General features: G+C 44.1%; 1 protein-coding gene across 6 annotated transcripts in view; it reads right to left on the bottom strand.

Annotated features, from left to right (window-relative positions):
• The window catches only part of SPATA13 (spermatogenesis associated 13), a 266452-nt gene that overhangs the window by 115519 nt on the left and 135368 nt on the right, over positions 1 to 15565 (bottom strand). For 4 of the 6 annotated variants that reach the window (XM_050937140.1, XM_050937149.1, XM_050937142.1 and 1 more), the window contains exon 1: positions 9075 to 9286. The exons of the other annotated variants lie outside the window; for them this stretch is intronic. The gene's annotated coding sequence lies outside the window, so the exon portion shown is untranslated. Of the gene's footprint in view, positions 1 to 9074; positions 9287 to 15565 lie in introns of those variants that run through there. 6 annotated transcript variants of the gene reach the window in all.

Genomic DNA, 15565 nt, shown 5'->3' with positions numbered 1-15565 from the left:
CATTTCTCCAAAGATGACAGGAATCGTTGTATTTGTAAAAGGATCTGTCTGCTTTCTGGTTTTGTATTTTTTAGTTGTGCTGTAGTTAAAACAAATGTATCTTTCGATTTTTTGTTCCTACAATTCAGACATTTGGGTTGGCTCTTTAAATATTTGGCTAAGGAGAAAACTGTGAAATTAAATTTTTAACAGGAATGGATTAAAAGTTAGACCTCGGGTGACAGAGACAGGCTGAGATGCTACAAATCATGTACTGAACAGACACTGCTTATTACAACAATCTGTAATGTTCTAACACCCTCTTTTTGTCATATGATTGCAGAGATGTAATAGGCCACTCTGTCTTGAATGGTCCCTTACAATATGTGCTAACTACTTATGCTAAATAATCTACATTTTGCTGTGGCTGGGAGTACCTTTCCCAAACCTGAAGAACAGCTCTGTGTGGTTCAAAACTAAGCTTGTCTCTCTCTCACCAACAGAAGTTGGTCCAATAAAAGATATTACCTCCTCCCACCTTCTCTCTCTAATATCTGGGGATACAATTACACAGCATACAGTAACTGTAAATGGGGAATCATCACTGAGTAGTTATGTTTCTAGGGGGTCCTGCAGGGATCAGTTCTTGGCCCCATGCTATTTAACAAGTTCATCGGTGAGCCGGAAGAAAAAACAAAATAATTGATAACGTTTGCAGATGACACAAATTTTGGGCAAGTAGTAAATAATGAAGAGGACAGAACAGGGATACAGAGTGATCTGGGTTACTTAGGGTGCAAGCAAAAATTGTCTGTATATGTGAGATGGGTTCCCCCCAGGGTGCCATCTGCAACTGGGATACCACTGAGCCCCCTCAACCCACCAGCCTGAGCTCTCTCTTAAACTATACTGCTGTGACAAGCTGCTAAGCCCTGCAGGCTTCAGCCTGCACTTTCACCAGCATACTTACAGATAGGGACACACTCAGCTTCAGTTACTTGCAGGCAGGCTCTTTGGCTTCCCAGCACCTGCATGGGAAGGCTTCAACTAGAGCACCTCCCAGCTCCTCAGGCAAGCACTCCCCGGAGTATAAACCTAAAATAAAACCATCTTGCTCTGCACAGGGAACTGTATAGCGTAAGCTCATAAAATTCTCCCGTTCCCTCAACATGGAGAGGAATATGCAACAGCTTTCTGCTCCCTGAATTATGATTTCCATGCACTGGTTTAGTGAAGCAAAACAGATGTATTAACTACAAAGGATAGATTTTAAGTGATTATAAGGGATAGCAAACAGATCAAAGCAGATTATCTAGCAAATAAACAAAAACATGCAAACTAAGCTTAATATACTAAATAGATTGGATATGAATAGCAGATTCTCACCATAGGTGATGATACAAGCAGGCTTCAGATTCTTAAGGCACAAGCCTCACTTGCTTACAGCTTGGAATCCCCAAGTGTTCCATTCACAGGCTAAAAATCCCTTTAATCTGGGTCCAGCACTTCACCCAGTCCAGGCTTTGTTCCTCAGGTGTTTCCAGGGGTCCTCTTGGATGCAAAGTCAGTGAAGAACCCCAGGTGATGTCATTCACTGCCTTATATAGCTTTTGCTTAAGGTGGGAATCCTTTGTTTCAAAGCTTAATTCCCAGACTAGTCTGTGGAAAAACACTGACATCCCAAGATGGAGTCTAGAGACATATGGTCTCATCACATGTCTTTGTAGAGTCCTAGAAGCCATTACTCAGAGGCTGTCTGTAGTGTGGAATGCTCCCCAGGTGGGGGATAAGTTTTCCTAAAGCCTATTGTTTTCCTAAGGGACCATTGCACTGAATAAGCCCTTCCCCATCCACTATCTAGAATGAAATCAACGTGTCTAGTGGGTGTTACACAGGTGTAACTACATTGGAAATAAAGATAAACATCAATACTCATAGCTTCAGATACAAAAATGATCCATGCATACAAATAGGATAATCATATTCAGCAAATCGTAACCTTTCCAATGATATATCACATAACTTATCTTGTATAAAATACATCATACATATGTCATAATCATATCACAATAATATCACTATGAAGAATATGGGGTGCAGTGTCACAGTATACTTTTAGCTGTATTAATATAGGAACAATGAACGTAAGCCACACTTAGACAATGGGGACTTCTACCCTGGGAAGCAGTGACTCTGTAAAAGACTTGGAGCTCATGGTGGATAATCAGCTGAACACGAGCTCCCACTGCAACACTACTGCCAAAAGCACTAATGTGATCTTTGGGTGTATAAACAGGGGAATATCAAGTTGGAGTAGGGCCTGGTCTATACACTGTTAGGTCGACATAAGCTGCCTTAGCCAATCTAGCTGTGGAAGCATCTTCACTTAGATTTGGCTGCCCCCAATATAAGGGCTTCCCTATGCTGATTTAGTAACATCACCTCCCCGAGCAGTGTTGAGTCACAGCCAATGTAATTACGCTGACACACTGCATTGACCTAGACACTGCATTGTTTATCTCAACTGCTACTGTGCCTCAGGAACCTACCTACACTGAATATGCAAGTGCTCCTTGTGAGAACACACACCATTGACACAAGAGCCAAGTGTGCATATACACAAACAATTTAATAATTGTGGTGGCTGTAAGACAATGTAAGTTAGGATGACATAATTTTGTAGTGTTGACATTGTCTAGAGAGGGTAAATTGCACCAGTGCCAACTACAGTGGCAATAGCTACTGGAATGCTGTGTTCAGTTCTGGTGTCCACAATTCCAGAAGGGTGTTGAGAAATTGGAGAAGGTTCAAAGAAGAGTCACGAGAATGATTAAAGGATTACATGCCTTATAGTGATAGACTCAAGACCTCAATCTACTCAGTTTTGCAAAAAAGAAAATTAAGGGGTAACTTGATTACAAGCACTTAAATGTGGCACAAAAGTGTTATAATAGGGTCTTCAATCTAGCAGAAAAGAGTGTAACAAGTTCCAATGGCTGGAAGTTGAAGCTAGACAAATTCAGACTGGAAATAAGGCACCCATTAAACAGTCAAGATAATTAACAATTGGAACAATTTACCAAGAGTTGTGGAGGCAGGGCCGCCCAGAGGGGGGTGGCAAGTGGGGCAATTTGCCCCAGGCCCCCATGAGAGTTCTTCAGTGGCCCTGGAGTGGGGTCCTTCACTCACTCCAGGGGCCCTGGAAAACTCTTGCGGGGCCTGGGCCCTCGGAGCATCTTCAGCGGCAATTCGGCGGCAGGGGGGTCCTTCTGCCCTGGGACCCGCCACTCCAGTGCCGGGTCTTCAGCGGCAATTCGGCAGCAGGGGGCCCCCTGAATCCTCTGGGTAGCCCTATGTGGAGGATTATTCATTGCTGGACATTTTAAAATCAAGATTGGATGTTTTTCTAAAAGATATGCTCTAGTTCAAATAGAAATTAATTCTGGAAAGTTCTATGGCCTGTGTTATGCACGACATCTGACTGGAGGATCATGTTGGTCCCTTCTGGCCTCAGTTTTATATATCCGAGTGTAATGCAGTGACCCAACCTGGGACGGGTGCCCTCCTGCAGCAAGCCATGGTACAAGAGGTACTCCTACCTCAGTTTCTCTCCTTCAGAGTCTGCAGTAACTCCATGTCAGGCTGTCTTGCCTCTATAGTGCCCCTACTTGGGGCTGGTTTATCACAAAAACGTCGTCCATATCAAAAGTCCCAAACAAAGTCCATTTATCACCCAGTACATGTAGTCCTTAAAATCCCAAGATATCTAGTTCCTGGATGCCCCACATACATACTCTGGCATCTTTTGCCATACCTGGGCTCTTCTTCGGAACTCATCCATCCTTTTACCAGGTCATCAACTCTAGCCCTTCCAGCTGGACTACATCCCACTCTTTCCAGGAGGAGCTGCCACACTCTCTCTGCTGGGAGTCTATCTCCATGAGAGGAGCATCCCTTACTCCCCTTGGTTGTCAGCCTTCTGGCTTCAGCTCTTCAGCCTGAAGACTGTAGGAAACTCCTTGTGCTTTTCCCGTCTTTAGTCTTCTCCAGCTCTCACCTTTGGCTCTCCAGTTTAGAAGGCAGCAGCAGGCAACTCCCTCTGTTGCTCTCTGGCCTTCAGACCTCTCCAGCCCTGGCTCTCGGGCCAGCAAACCCTTCTTGCTGTCTTCAGTCTTCCTCCATGAACCAGTCACAGCTTCCTTCAGGGATCTCCTCCAGTCTCTGGGTCTCTGGCAGCTCTCACCTTCTGGTTTCCTGACTCTCTCTCTTCCAGGCATTCTCACCTGCCCTCTCCTGACTGAAACAGGCAGCTCACAGTTGCCTCTTTTCCTGACTGACTCTCACTGTCCTCTGGCATTCCCCCATTTATATAGCCAACGTGCCCTCTCTTACAACAAATTGGGAGGCAGCTGACAAGTCAAAGGTGCATTGGACCTTGCTTTCTCTTAAAGGGCCAGTGACACCTATATTGGTGATTCTCAATCTTTTCCATACCATGACCTCATGTTACAACAAAACTAAAAGTTTCTACTCCCCTCTAGACATAAAGAAGTGGAGAGTGCTCACAACACTATTGGACCTGTTTCAACCCCATCCACAGATTGTGTCCTCTTGGGTTGAAAACTATGGCCTAGATGATAGGATGGAAAATATGCTGGTGCCTGATCTACACTAGCACTTCTATTGTTGCAGGTCAGGTGGAGCTGCCCATGTGCCAGACCAACAACAGGAAATTTCCCTAAAATCCTCAGTGCAGGCACAGCCAGAGGATGGGAGAAAACCCAGCAAATTCAAGAACATAAATTTTTGCTCAATTAAATTCTTCATTTATATTTTCTACCTAAAAAGGTCAATTCACTGCCTGTAGCCTTGAGGAAATGACCATGAATGTCAAGGAACAAATCTGCTGCTTAGACAACAGGAATAAGAGGAGCAAGAGCAGACTAGCTAAATCTTACTCAGTTCAACAGCTCCTTTCCAGGTAGGAGTGTGCAGGTGTGTGCATGTGATTGTGTTCATTCCATAATGACAGTAGAATCCCTAGATAACATCATGTGCTATGGTAGATCTGATGATGAGAATGAGTTATTGTCACAGTTACTACATCTCTGACCTCTTCTGGTCCTCTTGGCCTCAAGCCATCACCTGTCTCAGGGTAGAATCACGTGATTCTCCCACTCTCAGACTGAGTCCCAGACTGCAGTCTCCAGAGACCAACTGCGATTACCTCAGCAGCTCTGACTTATGCTCAGTATCTGTACCTGTCTTTGGGAGCAATGGCTGTGGTATTTAATAACCAAACGGACTTCTTAAAGCAAGGTATTATATATCTTAAAACAATAAGCCAGTCTATATGCTTGCCTGCCTTTCCCTAAGGGTGACCATTCCCTGCACTGAGAATGGCCCAGCTGCTTCAGACTCCTTCTGCAAAGTCTCTCTCTGGGCTTGTCTACATAACAGCGCTGCAGCCACAGTGGTATAACACTTAGTGAAGATGCTACTTACATTGAGCTTCTCCTGTCAGCCTAGGTACTCCACCTCCCTGAGAGGCAGTAGCTATGGCGATGGGACTGAAGGTTAGGTTAGTATAACTGCCTTGCTCAGGGGTGACATAGTTATACCAACATAAGTTGCTAGCGTAGACCCAGCCTCTGTGTCAGCCTGTCCACTGGACAGCACCTAACAATTCACCCCCACCTCCAATCCCGATAAGGCCTTTTAAACTGTTTACTGTCATTTTCATGTCTGGGCTCCCAGGCTGGCAAAACAAGGCTTGCATCTTCATTGGAGACAGGATCTTCCCCTGTTGTCTTTTCAAGGGTTTGCTGAGATGTTCTTAACTGGGAAGCCTTCCTGTTTGTTTTTTTCCCCAGAGCCTGCTGTTAAGTTACATCAGTACATTCATATAGGAAAGTCTTACAACCCACTATGCAATAACTTCACCTCACTCACCACATCACAATTAATAATATTATTACATCTGCCACAAACAGAGTACCCAAATGCTGCTGCCTGGGTAGGAGTACGCCCCTCTGTTGCGAAAACAAAATGTATAAGCAAGGGGTGATGTGCAGGTGGAAACATATGTGGGGGGTCAGAGCACAGGGCTTACATAATGTCGTCCATTTCACAACCTTCTGCTGGAATAGACTGTTTATAACATATGGAGGGGAATGATCATAATGGAACATTTTACTCTGCACTAGTGACATATTGATACCATGGCCAACAGAGTGTCACTGCAACCACGTCCTTATGACGTGAGACATTCTTATCACAAAAACAGAAGGAACTAATCACAAAAGTACACAACAGAACCAGTAAGTCCTCTCCCTTCCCTTGTGCAGACACACTTTTTCCAGAATAGGAATGTTCGGCTGGGGAGTTATACTGGTATAATTATGCTGGTCAGTTTCCCCATGTAGATAAGTCCTTCACACAACTCTCATTTTAGAGCCTAGCATTTAAACAATTTAGAAAGGTTGATTAGTCAATCCCACCATAAGGATCATCAAGCTTATAAGCACCTGGTTGTTAAAAGGACTTTTAATTCCTAACACAAGAAATTTTATGAGTAGAAAAGATCCCTGCTAAATAACATTTGGATTTCTACATACACATTCATTATTTGTATTGCGGTAGTGCCTATAGGCCCCAGCCACAGATCAAGCCCCCATTGTGCTAGGCACTATATATATATATATATCTGTTAAAATTAATTTGAACCAGAACCTGAAGAGAATCTTAAGGGGAAGTCTAACTGCCTTGTATAAGCAGACGAAATCCAGTCAGCCCTTCCAAAAGCTTCTGAACAAAGATGTGAGCTGGGCAGCTCCTCTTGCTGCTGTGTGACATGATTACTGTTTGTACAGAATTTTATGAACATCTCAGGAAGCTTGGGGGCAGGACCAGCTCTAGGCACTAGTAAATCAAGCACATGCTTGATTTGGCACAACAACAGGGGTGGCATTCTGGGCACTCTCAGAGGTTGTGGTTTTTTCATTTTTGTTTTTGCTTGGGGAGGCAAAAAGCCTAGAGCTGGCCCTGCTTGGGGGTGATGAGATTTGCACAGGGAAGTCAGAGATGGGAAAGCAATGGTTAAATGGGGTGGTATGTGCACAGGTGGGGATGCAAGGGTGATAGTGAGATGTGTGCCTGAAAGGCCAGGTGGAAAGTGGTGGTAGAACAGGCCAGGGACAGCATGGATGGAAGGCGATGGCATGTGCAGGGATGGCTGAGCAGAGGTGGAACGGGATAGCACGTGTGCAGGAAGGACAGGGGTGGTGGAATGAAATTCTTGCAAAGAGGGCAAGGTGAAGTGTGGTGAGGGAATAAGTTATGTGCAGGAAGGGCAGGGGTGGAAGTGGGACAAAGAATAGGATTCTGTGAGGAAAGAGGCATACTCATAAGGAGGTGAGTCTAGGTGCCTAGGATACGCCCAGGTAGAAGGGCTGGAGACTAGGAACAGGTTATGTGCAAGGAAGGCAGGGGTGGAAGAATTATATTGGAATGGGACAGACAAGTTGAGAGATGAAAAACTGAATTAAAACAGAAAGTTACACAATCTCTCAAGAGGTTTTTGAAATCCTGGATAAATTGAGTGCATCAATTAAAGTAGCCCCAGATAGTTTAACCTGGCATAGCCAGCTAGCAATTGTGCAGCAGCTCCCCTGAGGTCTTACTGACCTTGGCAGCCTTGCTGGGGTTATATTTTCACATGAATAAACTGTTCTTGAACAATTTCTCCAATGTATTAAGCACAAACAAGTTTTTCTTTAGCATCAGGCAAGCAAGTCTCCCCATTCCAGCGATTTCCTCCCCTCCTATAATTGTATATCTGTGTTTGTGGGACTACTGAAAGCAAAAACCAGACTTCCCCTTAATTGCTGCATCCCCCATGATTCCTCCTGCTGTCTTTAGGGACAGAGTCCTTTACTGCTCATTTTATTTTGTGGAATCCTTCCTCTTCAAGACTCCTAGAGCAACTGGTAGTGTTTATTGATCTTTCCCCACAGCTGTTCTGTTTTTTTACAGGAGGATTGAGATTGATTATCCTCAGCCCAACATGTGAGGCTCTGGCTGAGCTTTTGTCTTGCTTCCCTGAAGAGTTTACACTGGCACCAGTGGAGGTAGCAGCTTTTCAGGGATCAGTATTTATGGATGCACACATGGCAGAAGTTAGACTTCGGCTCCCTCTCCACCACAAAAATCATTGGTTTTTTTATGATGAATTCTAAGATCTCTTTAGAAAACTTTAGACCAGTGGTTTTCAACCTTTTTTCATTTGCAGAAACCTAAAAAATTTCAAATGGAGGTGCGGACCCCTTTGGAAATCTTAGGCACAGTCTGCAGACGCCCAGGCGTCTGTGGACCACAGATTGAAAACCACTGCTTTAGACCAACTCAGGGGTGGGGAGAGAGCAGAGAGCTGTGCTGGCAACACAGGGAAGGGCTGGAGGGGCAAACAGGTGGGTGGGATTGGAAAGAGCCAAGGGGAGCCTCTGGGGCAGCACTGAATGAGCTTCTAAAGCAGATGGGCAGTTCCCAGCATCAGCTTTTTCATTTCACTAATTTTCTTGATATCTCTCTGCTGAATTCTACTAGTCAGATCACCCATTTGACTAATTTACCAGACCACATATGAAGGGATATAACAACAATACACAAAACATATACACAGAGTTATGTACATACACATACAACACACATATACAAATTACTCTAAACCAAAACCCCAGATACAAACACTCCTAAACTTTGGGGGTATTGCAAGTCCATATCTGGATTTTGTTGCAAATTTTGCAGGTCACTTTTATTACAGAGAGCTGAGCTCCAGAGTTGAACACCCTGAACTTTGAAAGCCAGATTCAAATTTTGCAGCTTGAGCCTGTCTCCATTAATTTAGCACCTTTCATCTCAAATTGCTTTACAAACTACAGAAATGCAGCCACCTCTGGGATGGGATGGCAGTTAGCTGCACAATACTGAGGGATAGAATGTGAATATAACATTAATGAGAGTCAGTAACTTATCAAAGGAAGCAGAAAAAAGGAAAAGAAAAGGAAACAAATTATCCAAAATTATTACTGTCTTACCTCTCTGTGGATTCAAAAGAAAGTGAAGCAGTAACCTTTAAATCACAACTCCTTTCCAGAAACAAGGTGAAGATCCCAGAATGTCTATTAAGCAGCAAGAAGAAAACCTAAAGGCACTTTAGTGACCTTCCAAAGCACCTAAAAAAGCTGTCCTGTTTATCCTGTTGCTAACACAGTTTACCCTTCCTAAGCCTGGGCGAAGCATAGTTTAACTCCAACTGAGTAACTCAAAGGCTTCTCAAAGTGAGCTTGAAAGCTCAGAACACTAGAGTGTTTTCTGTAGGAACCTCCACACCAATCAGAAGCTTCAGTGCCTCCCCCTACTCTGTGGTGGGAGGTACAGCTGGAAAAGCATGTCAGTTTAAGAACAAGAATACGCTTCATAATTTTTTCCTCAGCCTTTTTGGAGACGTCTGTCCTTGAGAAAAATACCTGAATCCTGTCATTTGTTGACACAGTAACCACACCTAACTTTTTGCTGCTTCAGAAGCTGCAGAAAACAATTCATCATGAGAAAGATTTATCCAGCCTGCAGCACTGTGGTTTTACGTGGTTTTGCTTTTCAGTAGGAAAGAAAAATAGACCGTGTTTGTATTTATACACTGGAGACTTCACACCTGGCCCAATTATGTCTCATTGGGACAGTTTTACCAGTTAGGATCTAAAGATCTTTAACATCTCTTAACAGGAAACATATTACAGAGTAAAAGGAAAACTCATTATTGAAATAAACAGTCCATTTGACAAGCACAAGCAAAGGAAAACATTCCGAGTTGGAATTAGGTCCTTAAAAATATTTAGTATTTTTTTTCCCTGACTGGCCCAAGCCAATTGCTTGAATTTCTCTAAAGAAATGTAGTAACATCTCAAAACTTCCCATAGCATTTGTAAAATACACAAAAAAGATTTGGTGGAATAATGTAGTGCCAAATTCTGGCTTTAAGATACATATAAATGTGCACAGAACTAGCCGAAGCCAGAAAACAAACCTGTGGAATGACACTGTTGCATCCTGAGCTGACTTTCCCAAAATCCATGGAGCTGATGCTCCACGCACTCAGTCCTGTTGGATGGGTGAGATAGGGAGTATTCCGAGGCAGGGCTGACATGCATTTTAATGCACCTCCCCATCGGCTGTCCCTGCATACCTCTCCCCTTTGGATCTCGTGCTCTTGTCACTGTTGGAGCAGGCTGGCCTCAACATAGGTGCTTTGGAAGAGTTCAGCTGAACTCATTTGGAAGGGGTAGGCAAAATAATGAGCGGTGGAATCTGGTCTATTGATTTGAAAAATGTCATTAGCAGCATTTTAATATCAAATGTTGTTTTTATATATTACTTAAAAAAATACATCCCATTTACAGGTCTCTCAAGGAGCCACATCCTGCATTCCTCACCTAGGCAAACTCCTTTAGGTAAGGGCTGAGAATACTCTGCAAGCCTCGGCCAAATATTAAAATAACAGATCCACAGAGGGTCTTCATTCTCGGGGTCCTCATTGACATCCGTAGCTGGAATGCTGTTTTAGAAGCATCTGTGACTTGATAAACTGATTTTGACATTACATGAAAAAATCACTTTACAGAGAAGAAAGAGAAAGGAGCCTGGCTTAAGTTGTCAAACATGCCTTATAATGTGGGTTGCCTCCTTTTTTGGACAGCCAATCGGAGACATCCTGGCTCAATTCTGAAATAAAATTCCAGCATCAATATATGGGTGGAAAATATTTCTCAACATATTTTCAATTCAAATATAGACTTCCCATACAATAGATGATATACTAGAACAAGCTTTTTTATTTTAGGAAACCAAAATGTATGATGCTTATGAAACCATGGTGCACAAAATGCTGACCTGCAATTTATCTGGATTCTCTTGCTCCTGCTCATCAAAATCATACAGACAAAAAGACGCTCAGCAGAGTACATCTGGCTTTTATAAGGGATTGGGTTTTTAAAGTTCTTTCAGATATATTTATTCTTAAATCCTGCTTGATTTAACCACAATAGTAATGTTACTGAAGTCAGTATGAATAAGGATCAGTCATATCACCTAGGTTAGGAAGGATGGTCCAGTGGTTAAAACACTAGCCTAGGACTTGGCCGACTAAGAAGTCTCTGTTCCACCATAGGCTTCCTATCTGACCTCATGCAAGTCACTTAGTATCTCTGGGTAGGTTGGACAGCCCACGGCACTGAGACTCCCTGCCTACGCCAACAGATGGGGGCTTGCCGGGCTCGCACTAGCACTCTAAAGACAGCTGTGCAGACAGTGCTTTGCAGTTGTGGCTCAGGCTGGCGCTCGGGTTCTGGTGCCTAGGAAGGGAGGGGAGGGGTTCTTCAGTCAGTGTAGGTAATTCACTGAATCCTTCCATCCACGTAGCACTAGCTAAACCAGGATTTAGGTTGGCTTAACTATGCCACTCGGGTGGGGATTTTTCACACCTCTGAGCAATGTAGCAATGTAGTTAAATCAACCTAATTTTCTAGTGGTAGACCAGGCCAATGATAGAGAGATGTGTCACATGCTCTGAATTTTAATTTCAGTAGGTAATTAGTACATATTCCTGATCATTTGAACCTGGTTATCGGCAGGCACCCTGGATATACAAGTCCACTCTCCTCAGCATGGACCTATTTTGTTCTAAGAGTTGACTTATATGCAGGGCCGGTACCATTTAGGCAGCCTAGGCAATTGCTTAGGGTGCCAGGATTATTGAGGGGGCGGCATTTTGCCGGGGTGGTGGCAGGCGCCTCTGGTTGACCTGCCGCATGCATGCCTGCGGAGGGTCCGTTGGTCCGCGGCTCCAGTGGAGCTGCCGCAGGCATGCCTGCGGAGGGTCGGCTGCTCCTGCGGATCCGGTGGACCTCCCGCAGGCATGCCTGCAACAGCTCTACCAGAGCCGTGGGATCAGTGCGGGGGGCGGCGAAATGGCCGTGCGCCTAGGGCGCGAGAAACCCTGGCACTGGTCCTGCTTATATGGGCCTTGATCTTCCATCAAACATGAAACATATAAAGACACAACATCAGGTAAAAAAGTGACATTCACAGGAACAAAACTAGATTTGATTTCCTTCAATGAGTCCTAGCTCATAGGTAGAGAAAATATTTTCGTCTTAGCCATGGGCAGAAATAGTGAGTACAACATTTCTATACGTTAAACACAAATGACATGATACTATGGACAAAATTTCCAAAAGTGACTTAGGAACTTTGAAAGTCAATGGCACTTAGATATATAAGTAACTTTGGTGCTTTTGAGAATTGCACCCTATGTAAATAAAGTGAATCAATTTTTTGTGCAATACAATATTAATGGACAAAAACACCCTCAAACATTTCACAAGTTATCATTAACAGGGTTCTAGAAATACCATTCCTAGTTAAGATACATACTATAGTTTCCAGTGGTGTTAGCTTTGCTTATTTGAATCTGTTTTCTGCCAAAGAGTGTGAAGAGATCATACTGACACTGTTTACTCATGTATTATACAATAACTGGAATGCCTTAGAATACGTAGAGGGTATAGAATGGAGGTGTTTAAGCAGTTTCATTATGAGATGTCATGACATAACTGGAGATAGCTTAGTCTGGGTATTACAATTAGTCTCATAGAGTAAGAGTTTGATTGATCAGATTGCAGAAAGGTTCCATGTCGTTTTATAATGGGACTTTGGAAAACAAAAGCACAAATCAGCATAAGAAACAGATTCTTGTGCATAAACATCATGCAAAAAGTCACTAGCAGCAGCTCACTGCAGTATTTGCCAGCTATCTTATTTGTGCTCTGATTCGTGGAGAAGCACTTAATCCCCTGTGAATTCTGGCCAGGGTTTATGGTTAAGTGCAGATAGCAGGGGACATAAGAACATAAGAACGGCCATACTGAGTCAGACCAAAGGTTCATCTAGCCCAGTGTCCTGTCTACCGACAGTGGCCAATGCCAGGCACCCCAGAGGGAGTGAACCTAACAGGTAATGATCAGGTGATCTCTCTCCTGCCATCCGTCTCCACTCTCTGACAAACAAAGGCTAGGGACACCATTCCTTACCCATCCTGGCTAATAGCCATTTATGGACTTAATCACCATGAATTTATCCAGTTCTCTTTTAAACGCTGTTATAGTCCTAGCCTTCACAACCTCCTCAGGCAAGGCGTTCCACAAGTTGACTGTGCGCTGTGTGAAGAAGAACTTCCTTTTATTTGTTTTAAACGCGCTGCCCATTCATTTCATTTGGTGGCCCCTAGTTCTTGTATTATGGGAATAAGTAAATAACTTTTCCTTATCTACTTTCTCCACATCACTCATGATTTTATATACCTCTATCATATCCCCCCCTTTTCTCCTCTTTTCCAAGATGAAAAGCCTAACCTCTTTAATCTCTCCTCATATGGGACCTCTTCCAAACCCGTAATCATTTTAGTTGCCCTTTTCTGAACCTTTTCTAGTGCCAGTATATCTTTTTTGAGATGAGGAGACCACATCTGTACGCAGTATTCGAGATGTGGACGTACCATCGATTTACATAAGGGAAATAATATACTCTCCATCTTATTTTCTAGTCCCCTTTTTTATGATTCCTAACATCCTATTTGCTTTTTTGACTGCCTCTGCACACTGCATGGATGTGTTCAGAGAACTATCCACGATGACTCCAAGATCTTTTTCCTGATTCATTGTAGCTAAATTAGCTTCCATCATATTGATTGCCTTTCATTACCTGCTGTTTATTTCTAGGGTCTGTTTTGTGTGACAATAGATTTTCAGCTGGATTTTTAAAGCTTAATTATTCAGACAACATACTCAGCACCTCTTCCATTGTCACATGTACTGGTGACCTATTTGGTGGAAGATCACAGAATGGGATGAGGAAGCTTACTTTTGTCCCTCCTTAGGATCTTTGCATTAAGGTACCAAACAAGGTGAAGTTAACCCAGCAAAATGCCTCTCTGTGTCACCTCCTAAGTCCTTTAATACAAAATTATAACCTTTCTGGAGGTTTTTGAACTATCCTATCGAATTTAACTGAGAATTATATCCCTGCAATAGAATGCTATAGGATGACTTAAAAAAATAAAGAAAAAAGATCACTCTCTATTGCAGGCCTGCACAACTCGTAAAGCGGTGAGGGCCATATTACTCCAAAGAAAAAGCTGAGGGCCGAAATCCCCTGGCCCCGCCAAAACACACACCCTCAGCGCCGCCCAACCCTGCCAAAACACCCTCCCCATATTACTGCACACAGCAATACCAAAAATTAAAATACTGAAAATGGATGCCCCCCTCCAGTCACCAACTCACCGCTTGCCTCCTCGCCCCCCCAAGTATAAAGTCTCGTCGCCACTGCCTGCCCACCCGCCTGCTCGGGTTGTCATCCCCCATGAAATAAGGGGAGGAGAAAAGGGGGACAGCTTGAAGGGATTTTCTGGAGCTATGAACTAAGGGGAGAGGAAAGGGGAGCAGTGTGAAGGGATTGGATGCGACTGTCCAACACACAAACACAGGGGCTGCAGGGAGCCTGGGGGGAGGGGGAGCAGTGTGATAGGGGCCGGGGAGGGGGAAGGTCCCTGGACCAGGAAAGGAGGCAGCAGTTGGGGCAGGGCAGGTGCAACACACACACACACACAGACACACACACACCTCCCTCTCCCAGGGATTTCCTGGCTGCTCACAGACAGTTCAACCCCTCAATCACTACGGAGGCCATCCTGGGACCAACCAGCACAGTAGCCATCCCACCCTGCCCCCAACCAAAGAGGGGGGATGGGTGGGTCTTGGCCCAGTCCACCCAAAGGGGAGGAGGGATAGCTCAGTGGTTTGAGCATTGGCCTGCTAAACCCAGGGTTGTGAGTTCAATCCTTTAGGGGGCCATTTAGAGATGGGTCCTGCTTCTTAGCAGGACTAGATGATCTCCTGAGGTCCCTTCCAACCCTAACATTCTATGATTCTAAGCTGCAGCTCAAGCCCAGGGTCGGGCACCCCTACCCTCACTTGGCACTTCCCACCTCAGGCTATGAGCCCTCCCCACCCCAGTGCAGGGGGCAAACCCAGCAGCCCCACCCCAGTGCTTGTCTGCAGGCCGCCCAGGGGCCACATGTTGTGCAGGCCTGCTCTATTGAATTACATAGTTTTAAATTATTTATTTAGAACCCAGTTGGTTACATCCTTGTTCCATTCTTCAGAATTTTTCAATAAAGGGCAGCAGAACACTAAGCCAAATTTTTTTTTTTTAGAGTCTCCCACAGTAAAGACACAAAGGATATTTCTATACTAGAAATGCTACAGCAGCACAGCTGCAACTATGCCACTGTAGTGTAGACACTTACTCCAGCAGTGGAAGGGGTTCGTCTGTAATGTAATAAATCCACCTCTCCAAGAGGTGGTAGCTAGGTAGACACTGGGACTTTGGTTGGCTTAACTACATCTCTCAGAAGTGTGAATTTTTCCCATCCCTGAGTGAGGTCAACCTAACTTTCTAGTGTAGACCAGCC

Source organism: Gopherus flavomarginatus, chromosome 1, assembly GCF_025201925.1.
Source record: "Gopherus flavomarginatus isolate rGopFla2 chromosome 1, rGopFla2.mat.asm, whole genome shotgun sequence".
NCBI classification, from domain to species: Eukaryota; Metazoa; Chordata; order Testudines; family Testudinidae; genus Gopherus; species Gopherus flavomarginatus.
The sequence above is the reverse complement of the archived record's forward strand: the minus strand, read 5'-3'. Positions and strand labels throughout refer to the sequence as shown.